This window comes from Amblyomma maculatum, chromosome 8 (genome assembly GCF_055883805.1).
Source record: "Amblyomma maculatum isolate TAMU_Amacu chromosome 8, ASM5588380v1, whole genome shotgun sequence".
Taxonomy (NCBI): Eukaryota; Metazoa; Arthropoda; class Arachnida; order Ixodida; family Ixodidae; genus Amblyomma; species Amblyomma maculatum.
In genome coordinates, this window is record NC_139351.1 from 26,679,267 (window position 1) to 26,699,402 (window position 20,136).

General features: G+C 44.8%; 1 pseudogene; it reads left to right on the top strand.

Annotated features, from left to right (window-relative positions):
• The first annotated feature begins 299 nt into the window (after positions 1–299).
• On the top strand, positions 300–14,201 carry LOC146180797 (uncharacterized; annotated as a pseudogene).
• Positions 14,202–20,136: the final 5,935 nt, after the last annotated feature.

Sequence of the window (20,136 nt, forward strand, 5' to 3'; positions counted from 1 at the left end):
GGCTGCCATGAAAAATGCAAAAATTGCCAAGTTTTCAAGTGTCAAACAGATTAACAAGTGCCAAAAAGGCTCTTGTGAGCATTGGTGCCGAGGTGGTCGACTAAGCTTTCAGCTTGGGCCTCAGTTTTAGCTGCTAACGCAGCAACTAACAAGAGTCCAGCACCTATCCCGAACAAGTATGTAGAAAACAAAGTGAGGAAAGAGTGCAGAAAAGGCTGCAGAGGAAACGGCGCTTTGAAGACTGTGTCAACAAAAGCCTAGATACCGAGATCCCACAGTCAGTGAATCCTTGCATCACTATGCGCCTTTACTGTGAGCAGCCAGATATGCCACCTGAACAGTTCTCTGAAAAGGCCAGAGATATGCTTCAGAGCTTGCAGATTGGTCACAAACAATATGAGGAAATAGATGAGGCAACGCGGGGTCAGGCTGACAATCCAGCATGGCGTCCTGAGTGACAGCATTGTTTACAGCATCATACTTCCATGCTGTTTGTAAGGGGAAGGACTCTACACCATGTGATGCACTTGTGAAAGGCCTCGTGCACAAACAGAGCTTCACATCTGAAGCTCTGGAGCATGGTAGACACCACAAAAAAGCATTATGCTTGTACAAGACAGAGATGCAAACTGAGGTGCAGCCATGTGGACGTTTTGTCGACCTTGATCATGGTATTCTGGCCGCTTCACCAGAAGGTTTTGCTGGAAATGATGACACTGTGAAGGTAAAATATCCGTACACAACAAAAGATCAGGACCCACTCGAAGCTGCTCGAAATATCTGTGCGGAAACCGACATCACTACTCCTCCTTGTCTTTAGCAGTCTCACCAATATTTTTATCAAATTCCGGGTCAGCTTCACATTACAAGGCGGTTGTTCTGTGATTTGGTTGTGTACACTACAAAAGGAATCCATGTGCAGCGGCTCCAGCGAGATGATGAGCTCGGGAGAAAAACTGGAGGAGCTTCTGATTCGATTCTACAGAGACTGCATTCTTCCAGAAATCACTAACCCGCGGTCTACGCGCTCCATGGAAGTCCGCCAGACAGAATTGAATTGGCTTGCCATTGAGAAAGGTAGGTTCAAAACGTCACTTCTAAAAGGAAGAAGGCAGTGCCTGCACTGAAGTGAACCTTGCTATTCAGAGCAGGAAAACTGTCAATGTATAAATAAGGTATTCTCTGTGTGATAATGAGTAGTTGGGTCAACCAGTGAGAACTGTGTAACCACTATGACTGACCAGATGCTCTTCCTCGAGACGTATCCATGCGCAATATTGAGTAGTTGGTTCAACCAGTGAGAACTGTGTAACCACTACGATGACTAAAAATGCTCCTCTTCGAGGCGTACCCATGTGTAACATTGAGTAGTTGGTTCAACCAGTGAAAACTGTGTAACCACTACAATGACTGACCAGATGCTCTTCCTCGAGACGTATCCATGCGCAATATTGAGTAGTTGGTTCAACCAGTGAGAACTGTGTAACCACTACCATGACTAAAAATGCTCCTCTTCGAGGCGTACCCATGTGTAACATTGAGTAGTTGGTTCAACCAGTGAAAACTGTGTAACCACTACCATGAATGTCAAAATGCTCCTCCTCGAGGCGTACCCATGCGTAACATTGAGTACTTGGTTCAACCAGTGAGAACTGTGTAACCACTACCATGACTGTCAAAATGCTCCTCCTCGAGGCGTACCCATGCGTAACATTGAGTATTTGGTTCAACCAGTGAGAACTGTGTAACCACTACCATGACTGTCAAAATGCTCCTCCTCGAGGCGTACCCATGCGTAACATTGAGTATTTGGTTTAACCAGTGAGAACTGTGTAACCACTACCATGACTGTCAAAATGCTCCTCCTCGAGGCGTACCCATGCGTAACATTGAGTACTTGGTTCAACCAGTGAGAACTGTGTAACCACTACCATGACTGTCAAAATGCTCCTCCTCATGACATGCTGCCATACCTACGATAACTACCACAGTTGGCTGCTAATCAAAGCAGCGCCGCTGAGATTTCTTGCAGGAAACTGAACAACGTATGGTCTTCGAGACTTCGCTTCGGCTTTGCTGCAGGAACCTTTCCATCCAGTCATTCCTTCGCTTACGACGCTGATCACGTTTCCATGTTGAGTGGGTACGCCTCGTTGTGCTAAGAACCATTTGTTTCGCGGCCTTTAACACCACGCACTTGATCGAGTAGGGTGTCTAGTTCGTTGCCCCCCGTGCCCTCCCTATGCATCATGACGAACGGACCTTTTCGGGTAGCGCCACTGCGCATTCCCGAAACCTCCTTCGCCATCAGCTTCGCCGGGATGCCACGCACAAAGGGGGGGGGGGGGGAGGGGGGCGTTCGCTGCAGGTGCTTTTCCAGGAACCGACATCCCTGGCTTCATGGATGCGACAAGCTGCTGCACAATAACTCCGTGTTGTACTAATATCCTAGGCCTTTGGAATGCAAGCACTTCATGTCCCCGCCTCCCCCAGCTCGCATCAAGCGAGAAGACAAGGCTAGGTTAGCAAGAGTCCTGGTGTCAAGGGTTTCATTTCAAGGGAGGGGGGTCACATTACGTCCACATATGACTCGCGCGTCTCTGCCTAGGCTAGGCGAGAGCAGTCCTGCAGTCAACTACTGCTTTGAAAACGAATTTGTGCACTTTTTCACCATAACCTGTACTGTCAGACGTACTGTTCTTCGCGGTTGCAAGAAAGGCCCGCTACTTGAAAAATATCCAGTGTAGCCTTTGCATCGGGCGAGAGAGTAGTCGAAATTGATTCTCTCTGCGCTGTTCGAAGCCGGATCCGCTGCAGCTTCCACCGTGCTAGCGAGAGGGGCACAAATATACAGGGCTTAGGAAGTTCTGGTGCTTCGGTGTGCAGCCTTGTTTCACGAACTTGACATATTGCAGACCGCGTTGATTATTCAAGAGGAAGAGCGAGTTTTGAACGGGAAACGTGTGACTTGCATTGTACTCTTTTCCACTGGGTTTTCGTCCTTCCTTTTGGTGTTTCTAAATGAGAAGGAAGTATGTCTAGAAAGGAGCAGTTTCAACTTGACTTGAAATTTGAAAAAAAAAAAAGAAAACCTCCGTTCAATGCTTTCCTGCATCATCAAACACCTCAGCGACCCCCCCCCCCCCCTCCCCACTCCAATAGTTTTGAGCAGTGCGAACTAGTACTAATTCCAGTGAGCGGCTGAGCAACTTCACTATGCACCAAGGCGCCCGCGGTAAGTACACTTCTTTCCATCAACATATTCCGTCAGCTCCTTGCCTGTTGAAACCACGTTGAAAATTCTGTCTTTTTTTAAATTTTTTGATGCAGATGTTTCAAAACAATCCCGCTTCGCTACACCATTACCAATTAATTGGTGATAGCATGCTGATGCGTCTATAGTGGAACGGGTTTCTGGTTGTCGCCCCCCTGGCAGCGATTGTGGATTGGCTGCGTAGGCGCGGTAGTCGGATTGCTTACACTGCCACCAGTCGCCCGCGCAACCAGAAACAACGTTCACTAGCGCATATTGAATAAAGTGAACGCGTGGATCGCAACGCAAAATGAAGGCGACATTGTTTCATCCGGCAAAAGTTAATGGTGGGTTTCCTTCCTGCGTAGATAACGTAGTGGCTCCACAAATCCATACTCTTTGATCGCGGCAAGAGGCGTGTGAAATATTGCTTCTATGAGAGGAACGTAAGGGAATATAGAACGTGTTGTTGGGCGAGTTGGTTCGACATGTTTCTAGAAACCGGCAGCACATGTAACAGAGTCTCGTCTGTTTTCTATGAAGATCAGCGCAGACCAGCGCCCAGACACAGTCCATTGGAGTGCGTGAGAATTGGATGCAGTGGTGCAACTACTATGCACGATAATGAAAAAATAAATTGTTTGAGAACAGTCACGCAGTAATCCATAAGCGAGCAGGGCTGTGATCCTGGGGGAGTGATTGCCTTGCTACGCTCTCGATGACGCCTTCCTGTCTTGTGCTCACCGAACTACGACCTCCGAATATTGCATCTGGAGGTCGTCGGCTCGGTTCCCACCATCAGAGGGTTGCTTGTCCTTCTACTTTGCATTCAATTATATTTATCCCTAAAATGATTAGAGCACCAACTGACATCAATAACAAAAATAAATTTGTAAATATCCACCGGCTCTCTTTCGGATAGCCGACTGCCCACTATTGGTGTCTTTGATTCGTATTATATATATATATATATATATATAGATAGATAGATAGATAGATAGATAGATAGATAGATAGATAGATAGATAGATAGATAGATAGATAGATAGATAGATAGATAGATAGATAGATAGATAGATAGATAGATAGATAGATAGATAGATAGATAGATAGATAGATAGATAGATAGATAGATAGATAGATAGATAGATAGATAGATAGATAGATAGATAGATAGATAGATAGATAGATAGATAGATAGATAGATAGATAGATAGATAGATAGATAGATAGATAGATAGATAGATAGATAGATAGATAGATAGATAGATAGATAGATAGATAGATAGATAGATAGATAGATAGATAGATAGATAGATAGATAGATAGATAGATAGATAGATAGATAGATAGATAGATAGATAGATAGATAGATAGATAGATAGATAGATAGATAGATAGATAGATAGATAGATAGATAGATAGATAGATAGATAGATAGATAGATAGATAGATAGATAGATAGATAGATAGATAGATAAATGAAGGGGAATGAGGTTGCTCGATATAATACATGAAGAAAAGAAGCCAACAGTCGGCGAGGCCAAGGAAAGCATTGGGGATTGTACTTTATGCCTTTTTTCATAATTGTTACTTCGATAATGACAGAAATTAGTAATGTAATCTATTTAGGGGAAAGAGAAATAAACACAAAGAAGAAAAAACAACGTGCCGATGGTGGGAACCGAACCCACGACCTCCGAATATCGCGTCCGGTGCTCTTCCAACTGAGCTACATCGGCCGCTGTCCCCCCTGCTACTTTCTTGGGTATTAATGTTGTCTGTATACGAACCTTGAAAGTGTTCACCAGCGCCACCCTCAACCATAGCGGCGGACGTGGAACGTCCTGTGTTACCGCCAGCGTCACGTAGAACGAGATCCAGAGCGAGGGCGAAAGCTGTGCTAGAACCCTCTTACGCTACCTATGGCTTCAAGACTGCCAGAACCGAGACCCCCGTAAGCTACAAGCAGATAAATGAAGGGGAATGAGGGTGCTCGATATAATATATGAAGAAGCCAACAGTCGGCGAGGCCAAGGAAAGCATTGGGGATTGTACTTTATGCCTTTTTTATAATTATTACTTCGATAATCACAGAAATTAGTAATGTAATCTATTTAGGGGAAAGAGAAATAAACACAAAGAAGAAGAAAAAACAACGTGCCGATGGTGGGAACCGAACCCACGACCTCCGAATATCGCGTCCGGTGCTCTTCCAACTGAGCTACATCGGCCGCTGTCCCCCCTGCTACTTTCTTGGGTATTAATGTTCTCTGTATACGAACCTTGAGAGTGTTCACCAGCGCCACCCTCAACCATAGCGGCGGACGTGGAACGTCCTGTGTTACCGCCAGCGTCACGTAGAACGTGATCCAGAGCGAGGACGAAAGCTGTGCTAGAACCCTCTTACGCTACCTATGGCTTCAAGACTGCCAGAACCGAGACCCCGGTAAGCTACAAGCAGATAAATGAAGGGGAATGAGGGTGCTCGATATAATACATGAAGAAGCCAACAGTCGGCGAGGCCAAGGAAAGCATTGGTGGTTGTACTTTATGCCTTTTTTTATAATTATTACTTCGATAATCACAGAAATTAGTAATTTAATCTATTTAGGGGAAAGAGAATTAAACACAAAGTAGAAGAAGAAAACAACGTGCCGATGGTGCGAACCGAACCCACGACCTCCGAATATCGCGTCCGGTGCTCTTCCAACTGAGCTACATCGGCCGCTGTCCCCCCTCCTACTTTCTTGGGTATTAATGTTGTCTGTATACGAACCTTGAGAGTGTTCACCAGCGCCACCCTCAACCATAGCGGCGGACGTGGAACGTCCTGTGTTACCGCCAGCGTCACGTAGAACGTGATCCAGAGCGAGGGCGAAAGCTGTGCTAGAACACTCTTACGCTACATATGGCTTCAAGGCTGCCAGAACCAAGACCCCCATAAGCTACAAGCAGATAAATGAAGGGGAATGAGGGTGATCGATATAATACATGAAGAAAAGAAGCCAACAGTCGGCGAGGCCAAGGAAAGCATTGGGGATTGTACTTTATGCCTTTTTTTATAATTATTACTTCGATAAACACAGAAATTAGTAATGTAGTCTATTTAGGGGAAAGAGAATTAAACACAAAGTAGAAGAAAAAAAACATGCCGATGGTGGGAACCGAACCCACGATCTCTGAATATCGCGTCCGGAGCTTTGATTCCGTCGGAATCAAAGCTCTAATTGAGGCCTGTAATCAGAATAGGAAGGAAGGATCCCCCACTCCAGAAGCGCTAGAGGTATTGACGAAACTGGTACTGGAATACAACAACTTTGAATTCGACAATGAACACTACTTACAAATTAACGGCACCGCCATGGGCAGAAAAATGCTTATGCTTACTTATGCTAACATCTTCATGCATAGCATTGAATTTGAATTTTTACTTACTTCCCCTATTAAGCCCACCCTATACAAACGCTACTTGGATGATGTTTTCTTAATTTGGACTGACACAGAACAATCACTCCTACATTTCAATGAAAACTTTATCTCCTCCATCCTAGCATATACTTCACGCACACATATTCCCGAAACAAAATTAACTTTCGGGACGTTGAAATTGCGGTTCATGAATGTTCGCTCACCACAAGCGTATACAGAAAACCCACGGACCGACAACAATACTTACATTTTCAAAGCTGTCATCATCATCACTCAAAAACAAGCATTCCATATTCTCAGGCTCATCGATTCAAAAGAATTTGTTCCCAAGATCAGGACTTCGCACGAAACGCAAAACGTATGCGGGAAGTCCTGACTAAACAACGGTACCCGCCAGATATTGTTGACGACGACATAAAAAAGGCATATGAACTCAACCGAGAGGAAATACTGGAGGGACGTCCACGAAAGGAAAACATAGACCGTCGAACAAGCCTGGTACTCACCTACACGAGTAACGCCCCCAACGTGAACAAAATCCTAAAGAAACATTTCAACATTCTGGAACAGAGCGAATGTCTCTCCAATATTTTCACCACTCCTCCCCAGGTTGTCTACCGACGACCGAAAAACATCCGCAACATCCTAGTCCATTCAAAAATAGGTAATAACCCGCGGTTGGGGTGCCGGCCTTGTGGAAAGAGTAGATGCCAGGTGTGCAGGCACATGCAGACATCAAGCTGCGCAACAAGCACAGTGTCAAATTTTAAGTAGAGAATAGATGGTAACTTTGATTGCGATGCCTGAAACGTTATATATCTCCAAGAATGCGGTGTATGCCGCATGCAGTATATTGGCCAGACAGCTACCCCTCTACGAATGCGGTTTAATAATCACCGTGCTCATGTCCGCTCTCTGCCCAACCTTCCTTTTTGAAAACATATCAACCAGAAACAGCACACATTCGACTCAGTCAAACAAACATTCATTAGGGGGGATTCAATAGTACACGGGAATGGGAGCAGCGTGAGTCATACTTTATTTATAAGTAAAGGACAATTAATACTGGGATAAATGAAAACATTGGGGCAATGTCGTCCTTATGAGCCCTGCAAGTTTAATGCTAAGCACATATAACAATCATTATCCCTTGACAGTTTTCCTCATTTTTTTTCTTCCTCCCCCCTCCCCCCGCCTTTTTTTTTCCCGCTTCTTTGATACCCTCCACATCCCACTTCTCGTAAAAACCTTCTTCGTGCTTGGCGCTCACATCTTTTAGCGAAAACCTCAAAGTATTTCACCATTCTACTGTCCCACATATTTTTTTTTCTTCTTTTCTTTCTTTGAGGTTCATCTCTTGTCGCGAGTTTGCTTACCGCTCTAAGCAGGCTGGAACTTTACTCGCGGCTGTCAGGTTCTTCTAACCAGCAATGTCCACCTGGTTGTGGTGTCTTTTTTTTTTTCATCCTGTTGGGCCGCGGGTCGGAGCAAAGGTGGGGAGGATAACAGGTAAAGCAGAGAAAAAGAAAAAATCTTCAAAGCCAACGCCTTGACCATTGATAGTTGACCCTCCCAAATACCTCCTTCACACTTGGCGCTCCCATCTTTTAGTGAGAACAAGAAAAATAATTTTCTCACCATCTGCAGCAAGCATTCCCTCACCTTTTTTTTTTTCCCGAGGTTGTTCCGCAGCTGCCTGTATTGTGTATTGTATACAGATGACTCCCGGCGGCCGGTGCCTTGGGTGAATGACCCTTTGGGCCTAGCCTGCTCTCCGCACCTGTATGTGTATGTGTGTGTTGTGCGTGTCCAGCTGGTTCACCTGTATGTGCCCATATTCTGTTTGTATCACCTCTTGCCAACACTATAAGTAGATGAACAAGAATCATGCACCCTCAGTCTTGAGAAAGGCAGGGCTCCTGCCGAAACGTCGACTCCAAATAAACTTGGAAACAATATGAAGCAATTTTTCACGTGTATGTAACCTCTAGCAACCAAGTACGTCTATTTACTTATGCTATATATATATATATATATATATATATATATATATATATACACACTCATTCTGTGTGATCTACGTTTGGACTCCGTATAAGCTCTGACAGAATTTAATAGCTAACGCAGACTGCCAACAGAGCCCGCGGTGTAGGATAGCGGGAGTTCGGCGTTTGCGGCCTAGACCTCAAAGGAGACTCGACGGCCTAGTGAGAACCCCCACACATTAACTCACTCCCATATTGGCTTTCTAACGTCACAAGGCAGGCACATTAATCATATGAACTGCAATGTATAAATCACTAAATTGCCACCTTCGGCGTTCTTGGAGGGGCATATCTGCTGCTTTTTTCTTAGGATGCATCTGGTAATCTTGTGCAAGACCAGACGTATTGGTCATTAAGCAGAACTGTACCTCTTTCTCTTGCCTCAGCATTTATCAATATGCAACTGCCGCAGCAGGAATCAGGCTTGTGACCACAGTCTCAACAGCAAAGTGCTTTAGTCACTGAGCCACCTTAGCAGGCATGGTTTTGTTACTAATATTAGGATGTGAAATGTATAATTACCCAAAAACGTTGACACCATTACTTACTGAAAGAAAATTGCAATATACCTTGTGTATGTATGTGGCGCCTTATTTACTGTGCAGTGCAAGAGGTCATTAATTCAACCTCATAATTTGCTGATATATAAGTTAGTTTCCAACTTGGGCTTGAAGCAAAAAGCATGGTTTATGTACCTCCAATGTTTATGTACAGCCTTGGTCAAAAAACTTAAGGCCGCTGCGAACAGCCCGGGAGCGGTTGCTCTCCGCTATCGCGGCGCTGCCACCGCAGGCGCGCTTCGGCGCTCGCTGGCGCCTAGGATAAAGAGGGCGAGGGAAGCATCTCTCTCGCTCTCAAGCATCCTTTGATAACAGCGCTCAGGAAAAACTAGTGCGGCGTTCGTTCTGCCCGCTGCGAGCTCTTCTTGCGGCCGCCGTGATACGGCGCTTCGTGCGAGTAAACGCGGTGGCCTGAGCGAGATTCCAGGTTTCTATGCAGCGCATTAAAGACCATTTGCAAACCTCTGGAAGTATCCTTCTCTGCACAGCGAGGACCCCTTTAACATCACGGCCGAACCTATTTTGGGGGCAGAATTTTGGAGCAGCGCTGGAGACGTCTTTTTGCCGCTTTTCGATGGAGGCGAAAAGCAAGGCGCCTGTGTGCTGTGCGATGTCAGTGCACGTTGAAGAAACCCAGGTGGTCGAAATTTCCACAGCCCTCCACTACGGCGCCTCTCATAACCTGAGTCGCTTTGGGACGTTAAAAACCCATAAACCAAACCCAACCAAACTTCTGCCCGATTGATAGGCCGCGCCGCAAGAGTAAAGGGGATTTCGCTACTCAGGAAAGGTGACTTTCGATGTTTTGCAAAGGGTCTATTATGTAAAAGTTATCCTAATCCGTGCAATTTCCGTGCAATTACCCTACACATTCCAGGGCGAGAGTGCTCACATTATGCTTTTAGATCTGCATTTTGAATACGCTTCTCAGTGCTCCATAGCGTTGAACCAGGTTGTATTTATAATCTCACGGTATACTCTCATAGTGTATTTATAATCCCATAATTCATTTACAAAGGAGTAGGAGCAGTAATTTTGACAACAATGGCTCTCTTCGGAAAGGACTTGTAACCACCATTACTATATTTCAAATACGTAGCGGTGCTGTCGTTTTTACGGGTCCACTGGAAGAGGTATTTCGGATATGGTGTACTCAGGCGTCGATCGTCGCTACGAGAAATGGCTTCGAAAGGCAGCTTTTTTTTTAAATTGGATCACCTAGCATCTTTTCAAGTAAAGTAGATGTCTTTGCTAATTGTCAATCAAACATGAGGGTAAGCTACAATGTCTCGGGGAAATCAAGCACCAAATCAAAATTAATGCCTTAAAAACATGCCCCCCTTCCACCTCCCCCGGGATTTCGTCGAGAGATGCAGGTGACACTGTGAAGCTTATGCTTTTGTTTGTTCGTTTGTTTGTGGGTTTTAACGTCCCAAAGCAACTCAGGCTATGAGAGACGCCGTAGTGGAGGACTCCGGAAATTTCGACCACCTGGGGTTCTTTAAAGTGCGCTGACATCGCACAGCACACGGACGCCCCTCCGTTTCGCCTCCACCGAAACGCAGCCGCCGAGGTCGGGATCGAACCCGGGTACTCTGGCACAGTAGACGGGCGTCTTACCACTGCACCACCCCGGCGGGGCGAAGCTTATGCTTTCTTGATTAATTTGACACATGTGACATTAATGATGACAAATACGAGCTCTCATAATGGTTAATAGTTAATACAAACAGCGCCAACAGTCAGACACAAGACAAGAAAGCACAGGACAAGCGCTGAACTCACAACTAGGCTTAAGCCTTTACTCCAAGGCCCAGAGAAAAACACACAAGAAGAAAAAGAAGCAGTCACCTGAAACAGACCCTGGATTCACCTGCTACATAAAAAAATTATTCAAAAAAGAAACCTCTTCACTTGAAAGAGACACTGAAGTCTTGCTGACACACTTAATGTCCTTCGTAGTAAAATATGCTTCGACTAGTTCCCTAGTCAACTTTTCTTTGTGGCGATACAAAATCCTAACTTGGTTGAATAGGGGCGCACACTTCTTTTCTTTCTTCATTGCTTTACAGGAATGGCAATGCGAGACTAGAAAGGTTGTCTCCTTTCCACTATCCAAGTTATTCCGGTGTTCCATCAGTCTCTGGTTGATACAACGCCCTGTTTTTCTTATATAACAGGCTTCACAAGAGAGTGGAATTCTGTACACAACACCAACTTTGCATCTAACATTATATAGTATAGCATTCAACTGCTGAAGTCAGATCTTAGCTACGATCCTCGCAAAGTGCTCGTCTTCGAGCATACACAAGACTATACATTGCGCTGTCCTTTTAACTTGGTCTCAAAAAATAATATCTGATGATTACGATACTCGGAATAGCCGAATTTGAATGCGGTGCGTTTGACAGTGGTCGCCACAGACCACCCCCGCTCATACAGCATACGCCGCAAATGACATGATTGCCGGCCGGGTGGCTTCTGCTTCGCCATCGTATCGTTCGCGCTGCGCTCGCTGCACTCCTCAGTAAACTATGAGCAGGTGATAGCGCGCCATGCAAGGCCCATAGCACCGTAGAATTGACTTCTTCCATCCCTTTCCTACACGTTCCTCCTCGCGCTCTTCGCTCTCTTATCGTTCTGACTTTTGTTGTTGGCTTTAATCTGCCATGTTCGCTCTTTTTCATTCGCTGATCCGGCTCGTTTAGCCGGTTGGTGAAACCGGCGACAATGGCTGAGTGGCAACAAGTGCCACTCAGCCCACCAACGGGCAACACAAAGTTGTGCTGTAAAATGATTTGCTCATCACAGTCAAGCGGCGAACTCGTAGTTGTCTGTCGTGCGTAGTTGTGGTTCGGCATCTGGGAATAAAATCATCGGACACGCATGCGCAGATTCGTATAAAAGAAGTCAAAAACATGACGCCGTCTTTTTCTCCTGCCAAATTATTTTGTTTTTGCGCGCCCGCTGAGTACGCGATAAGTTCTCTTCGACAAGTCAGAGGCAACCCGTCCACGCATCGGTTCGCTGCCGTCAAGAGAGGAATGGTGCGAATCAACCACGAGAAAAGGCTTAGAATAATAGGCCTTGCTATTGGAGGAATGAGCCGACGGAATATCGCCAGGACCGTGGGTTGTAGCAGTATGCTCTGTTGACCGCATTGTCTGTGCTTATCGAGATGAGGGACGCGTTGAAGACGCGCCACGAGGAGGAAGGCCTCCTGCTACGACAGCTGAAGAAGATCTGCTAATCGTGGCGGCAGTCAACTGCGATCCGACGCTCACCCTCCAACAGCTTCGACGAGAGCTAGGATTGGCAGCGTCTATCCCAACCATTCGCCGCAGGCTACACGCAGCGGGGCTTCGTAGTCGTGTTGCGTGTCAAAGACCTCAACTCACTGAGAGAGAAACAGCAGCCCGTCTACAGTTTGCTCGTGAGCATCAGGTTTGGGGTTCAGACGAGTGGAAATCCGTCATTTTCAGCGACGAGTCGACGTTCGTCACCCGCTGGGATCAGCAACAACGTGTATGGAGAATTGTCGGGACAAGGTAAAAACCCCTTTATATGGTAACAAATTTCATAATGACTGCTCAAATGTATCGGTCGAGTAAAATTGGTATGAGCGTGAAGTAAAATACTTTGACTCCAGACGTCGAATAAATTCCGTTTATGGATTCTTGTGCGTATAAGGTTTTGAGAATGCATTTTAAATGATGTGAGTGTTCGAGAAAATGTTCGAATTGAAACAAATGGTGTTTAACAGATACCGGAAGAGTGAGCCTGTGCGGCCCTATAGAACGTGCTAGTTAAATGGATCTTGAAAGGAAGAATAATCATTTTGGACTTTCAACCAGTTGTTTCAGATTGAATCCCACTGTTCTAAACTCGTTTTACCAATTGATTTGTTCCAGATATGAGCCAAGATATACCCAGCAAGTTGCTGCCAGTGGACGATGTGGAATAAGCGTGTGGGGAGCTATTGCTCATGATGGACTTGGACCGCTCCATCGCATCGACGGCATCCTGACTTCATATGAATATTTAGACATAATTCAGCAGGTGTTATTGCCCTATGTTCTTGAGGGACCGTTTCACGACGGTCTCTTTGTCTTTCAGCACGACAGGAGCCCTGTTCGCACGTCAAATTAAGTACAACAATTTCTGGCTAGCCTCAGCTGCTTGGCCCCTTGACGTCGCGAGCGAAGTGAAAAAACAAAAAGAAAGAAAGGATACATATGAAACAAGTTTTATTTTTTGGTTTACAGAATTATGTTGCAAATGAACTTAGAGAGAGGTTATTGCAATTTCAGCAGCTATATTATTAAACAGGGTGGACAAGTTATGATCAATAAAACTTAAATTATTTAACTAATCAACTGTTTATTGTTTTCTATAGGAGCCAACGTCAAAATTAAAACTTGATGATCGTCATTATTAAATGGGAGCGCTGTTTTCCGGTTTCCAGAACTGGCCTTGTAGCTCAAATTATGTGATGTCAAAAGTACGCGTTTTCCTTGGCCACTAAAGTTCACTTTCCGCGTTGTAGTTATTTAGTATGTAAAAATGTTTTATTAGTAAAATCTTTGTTCCTGCATTTTATTTCATTGGCCCGACCACCCCTTTTTTTTTAGGCTGGTCCGCTCTACTTTGGATGATCTTGGCGTCCAGACATTGGAATGGCCACCCAAGGGAGCGGATATTAATATCATCGAGAATGTCTGGGGCCTGATGAAGCGCCGCATCTCGCGGCGTACTCTTCAGGCCGAAACAAAGGAGGCCCTTTGGGCTGTCATCCACGAAGTGTGGGAGGAACTCAGGAGTGACAGGAGCCTCACGTCGCGTTTGTACGCCTCACTTCCAGGACGCATTCAGGACATAGTCGAGGCACAAGGCGCCTTCACACGTCATTAGTGTCACCTTTCGTTTCGAAAGCTTACACACGATAGATTCTATTTTCTCTCAAGAACTTTCTTTTATTCCGCCGTACAAAATAACAGTGATCTTTTCTACTTTTGTATTGTTTGTGAGAAAAATAAAAGCACCCACTTCTCATCTCTGCCACCATCTTCTCAAAATTTTCTTAAAGACATAAGAGTAGCAAAATAAGTCGTTTCAAGAACCTACTACGGTGTCGCAACACTGTTTTGGTAGTCTTGCAACCCAAGTAATTTTGGTTTAATCGCAATTAAAGAAATTGTATTCCTAATACAGAGTATGAGAGCGAACCTGCAAAATGGTCTGCCAATATAAATATAAGACACCCTGTAGCCCTTCGGTGAGCTCTATGTTAAAGTATCCCTGTAGGACAAACCATCATCCGCCTATCTACTTTCACTGCAAGGCAAAGGCCTCTCCCATACCCAGCTGCTTAACCATGACTTTAACCGGCCAATTGTGGCCAGTTCCCTTTTGCATACTTATCTCGTTTGCCCGCGTGACTTTCTGTCACCCCTTTGCTACGCTTCCCTTCTCCTGGAACGCACTCCGTTGCCTTAATCGGCCTCCAATCACCCTACTATTTCGAAGCGTGTGCTGAACGTGCCCATTTCTTCTTGATTCAGTTATCTGTAATTTTTCCTCCTGCTTCCTTCACAAAAAAATGAATCAAAGTAGACGAGCAGAATACAAAAATAAAAGAAAAATTACCCCTCCTCTCCGCCCTTTCCTGCTATATTGCGTTGTATCAAATTTCACGGCTGCTCAGGAAGCATCTCGCCCAGGCCATCGCATTTACTCGCAACAACCGCCGTATCACGGCGGCCGCAAGAAGAGCTCGCAGCGGGCAGAACGAACGCCGCACTAGTTTTTCCTGAGCGCTGTTATCAAAGGATGCTTGAGAGCGAGAGAGATGCTTCCCTCGCCCTCTTTATCCTAGGCGCCAGCGAGCGCCGAAGCGCGCCGGCGGTGGCAGCGCCGCGATAGCGGAGAGCAACCGCTCCCGGGCTGTTCGCAGCGGCCTTAAGTTTTTTGACCAAGGCTGTACCTAACTGTAGAGTAGGCGGTAAACTGCTATCGCTGCTACTGCCTCCGCGACTTTTGCACTGCAAGAGAGCGTATCAGCAAAAACGATATCTCATCATCTGAATGCCTGAAACCATATCTCATCATCTGAAACCCGAATTTCATCGTCTAGTGTGTCGTTCAACAACTTCCTGCTGGTCTTACAATGCTCTGACGGTACACCCAAGTACTGCGCCCGAACCGTCGTCCACCGCATATTAGCAACCATTGCCGGTGTGTTATCCCATTCCCCGTGACAACAACCAATGCTCTTCTCCCGGTTGCTTTCGCATTCTCTCTTTTTCCTGTAGTCGCGTGCCACTCTAACAACTTTAACGCTTTCCAGATCTGCGCAAAAACTGCGATATCGTCTCCGTAAGCAAATACTGCGTAGACTGTAGAATGAACCCATAGACACGTTCATTATGTATAAATGATAACAGAAACGACTCTTGAAAAATAGCAAAAAGCAGAGGTGAGAGCGGGCAACCTTGGCGGACTGAAAAACTTACAAGCACACATTTTGATAACTGCTTAATCACAATGGTACCTGGAACATAGCTTTCATACGCTATCCGCACATCTTGGGATATCACTCAGCCAACATTTGCATGTTTTAATATTGCGAAAAGAATTTTGTGCGACACTATCGCTGAAGTGTGTGCAATATTGTATTTGCTGAAAATTGTATACACGTCCCGCTTAAACGGGCAGAAACTGCAGAGTATTTCCAGTTTTTTATTTGGAGCTCAAATTGGGAGCGCACTAGTCGCACTGATTTGTTTCTTCCCAGGAAAAGGGGTAGTGTTAGTCTTTCAAACTTTTTTCTGAGTCAGGTTGTGTGTTACGATTTCTTTCTTTTTTTATTTGCGCGATCAAATAGACCCTTTGTTGAGCCTAATGCTTCAGATGTGTTTATGTAATGTTATGGCGGACTTTTCTTTTGTCAAGTTATCCGGCCAGAAATCGCGCTGGCACTGGAGTTTTAAGAGAAGTTTCCGCCTTACAAATTTTGTGTGCCCATTTTTCGGTGGGATACCGTAGTACTATACCCAGGAAAAAAAATATATATACGGACTCACTCAACCTACTTTTACCCGTACACTTATATTGTGGAGGCTCAGGACAAGATGTCCTAAAGAGAGTTAGGAAGATGCCGGTTAAGCCGACCGTCAAATCGCTTTTTTTTCAAGGTTAATTCATTCAGGTACCCTTCCCATAAAAATTTGGCTTAATGATAAAGGTACGTTTGTACATTGGACCCTCAACTGCACAATCTGTAAAAAACCAGAGACTATGGATAACGTTTTTATAGGCTACTGGGATCCTGCTTTTCACTGGGGTATATTACAAAGAAGTTTAAAAAAAGAACTACTCAATAATCCTTAAGGCATCCACTTTCTACCCGTACAAAGTGACGAGGTCCCGTACGATATGATTATAGTGCTTGGCCTCCACAGCATTTGGAGAACGCGCATGGCATTTAGGCACGCAGAAGAAAGTCTAAGATCAGAAAGAGACAACTTCATTGAAAATGTAACATTTCTCAGAGATGTTCTCCGTAGTCAGCCTGAGCAGCCTCAGTGGATGGATATGGTCGACAGATTAATCTAAAGAAAAAATTTTTAATACACTGCTTCAGCCAAAGGTAGGCTAGTGATTTTTATGCCTGTATTATGTACTTTGTTCACCGGCAATGAAAAGAAAAAGAATTTTATGGTGCAGTTGTTTGCGCAGTTGGCGCTAACAGGGCATAAGTTCGATCTCCAACTGAGGGTAGCATTTTTTTTCTGCTTTTTTAAATATATAGTTCCTCTTGCTCACCTTGGACGCTTTTATTATTTGAACACTGCCGTTCTGACCCAGCAACCTCAGCCGTGAAATACTGGACAGTATTCAGTCTCGGCCCATAATTACGACTGGTAAGGCGCTTGGTTTAGTATGGTCGAATTTATTAAATAGAAATAAAAATTAAGCGTCCTTTAACTCAGCAATTAAAATAAACCAAGCAAAGTAAGAAAGGAAGTAGCTATAGAAAAGAAAATTTATCATGGCAGCAAAAGGATTAAGAAAAGGAACGGTATAATGACACGAGAAGAGAGTGAGAATCAGAGGGCCTTGCCGGGAAGAGGTTTCGCATGCTGTCTCGGTCATCCTTTATAGATCCTTTTTAGTTCTGAAACTGCGCCTCCAAAAGCGGCCGCGCTTTGCGCCTAGGCACTGAGATGGCTCTGCGGTCGAAGTTTGTGGCAGTCACAAAAAGGCGACTAACTGAGTGGATGACTGTGGTGCGGCGTGGTGTAGGAGTGTAGTGTGGAGCCAGCTACCCCACCCCGAACCCCACCTGGGAGGGTGTGGCATCATCCTGTTCGTGCTTCTCTTCTCCCAGTCCTCTGTCTTTTGTTTGTTTGTTCTTTTTTTTTTTACTTTCTTCTTTCTTTCTCTCACTTTTGGCATGCGCACCCGTTCTGGTGCCGAACCGTTTCAAAAAGTATGGCCCTGAGCATCATCATCATCATCCACGCCGACTACGCGCCGATACCGCAGCGCGGCCGGTGCTGCGCTAGCATGCGTGCACTAATTTAGCGTTGTTGTTTTTTTTTTTTTTCATACAATTATGTTGTTTTTTCTGTATTAGTGCCTGCGAATCTTCAGCTGTACTGCACATGTTACCCTGCAGTTCAATGTGGGCGCCGGCATTGGCCATGAATTATTAATCGATTTACAAGTACCACGCACTGCCGGACGTTTATCGAGCGCAAAATTTTGAAAATAATCATTCAGAGGGTTGGTGGTTTCTTTCAGTTATCTTTTTCAGAATGTGTCTGGACTGAGGAAGCATATTATATTGTGCTTTGAGCCATAATGTTTCAGAAGGCACCGGCGTAACTGGGAGAAGAGACACTTCTCTCCGCCGCCAAATGGTCGTGTGTCATGCAACTGGGAGGCAACGGTAGGTACCCCGGAGAGCCAAATTGTTGCGAACAACATGAAGCGCGTGCAACGCACAGTTCTGGGAAGAAGTTATATTGTTAAATTCTACAAACGCGTTCACCGAAGAAGTGGTCAAAATTTAGCTACCAGCACGGTCCCTTTGGCGTCATACATTTCCTAGCATATGACCTAATCATACATCTGTCTACATCAGGAACGGCAAAAATCTAAAAACAAGAACCATCAAAGTTGCACTCAGTGACACAACGCAAAGCGATGTGCGAAAGATACCGAGCAAATCAGACCAGTGAAATTTAATCAACTTATTGGGGGAAAAATTTGCGCTTTATGGTTACATAGAGATCGGCAGCTCTGGATAAAAATATGCATTGATCATAGGCTCATTTTTTTTTTTCATGCAGGAATATTACTAAGAGCTAGTGGCGCAGTCCGCGAAGATCATTATAGTTGCGGAATATCTAACCGCGGAAACTGGTGTCGACGTTGCCCGTATGGATCTGACAACCACTTCGCTAAGAGATGTAGATGCGATTGTGCATGTTTTGTAAACTATGCAAGGCTCGTTGGACCTTTCAGAGCGGAGGGACTGTCTGCTACAAACAGGACGAATTTCTTTTTAACGATAAAAGGGGTCTGAAGCTTTTGATAAGGATGAAGGTTCAGAAAACATAAAGTGCACTACATTAACCCATAAAAAACGTGCGCTTCGCGGCAGTAATTTGGAGAGGCTGGCTGATTCGTGCCGTTTTAGTCAGCAGAAAACACAGAAACAAATGAACCAACTCAGAAAAGGGGCGAAGAAAGCGCCAAAAGCTGTTATGCAAGTATACAAGACCTGTCAGGTTGGAATATATCCCAATAACAGGAGGTGTGTCGATCCTTTATAAGGCAGTCCTTTAATCGCCTCAAGCCTCGGGTTCAGATGGCATCAACTGTGAGAGACTTCACACATACACCTCAAAAATTTTTTTCGGTTCGCGTGTCTGTTATTGCTCAAAAACATAATGATTATGAAAACGTTAATTTGTACGGAACGCGATGAAAAAGGAGTGTGCATAGCGAGAATGCACTCGCTTCCAAGGCAACCTACCTAGATCACGTCGGAAAATCTAAAAATAAGGGTGACACTGATGCTCCGCTGTTAAGACGTTATTGTGTTTCGCACATACAATGCTTGTCACTTTTAATTTTTTTTATTTTTACAATTTTTACTCACCGATACTAAGCATCTGCTAATATTGTCTTTTCATTCTGTGCAGTACACATCTTAACGCAGGTTTCATTTTTTCAACTATTTAAATTATTTAATTGATCAATTACACGCTCTGAAATTTACTTTATGAGCATCATAGAGCATTAGCTTCCGTTCTAAGCACCCTGACATCATACAACCCCCGCTTTCATATTTTTTTCAAATCCTTTAATTCCCCGCTAAATTAGCTTCAATGATTTCGTTAACTCCCTATCGTCTACCACGAACCAATCGGTCATCAATCACTAGAACTAAAGATAACCACGGTATGATTTCCGTTGCTCAGGCCCCCTATTATTTCCGAAGCGCGGTGCGGACTACAACTACTACGCCGACGAATTTTCGACCGGAGTAGTTCCATAACCTATCGCGTAAACGCGACTGGCAAGACTGAAACTGGAAGACTGCAACACCGTTGCAAGACTGGAAGACTGCAACACCGTTGCAAGACTGGAGGACTGCAACACCGTTGAGTGTTGCAGCACGCGGTGATACCTGTCGTTGTTTGCACGTATCCGTACATGTATATGTACGCAGCCATTAAAAGCAAATGGCGAAATGCACACGCAAAAAAGGTGACTGTTCTGCCCAAAGCGATAATTATCGCAGACGCCCTTTTTTTTTTTTTTGTACGCAGCA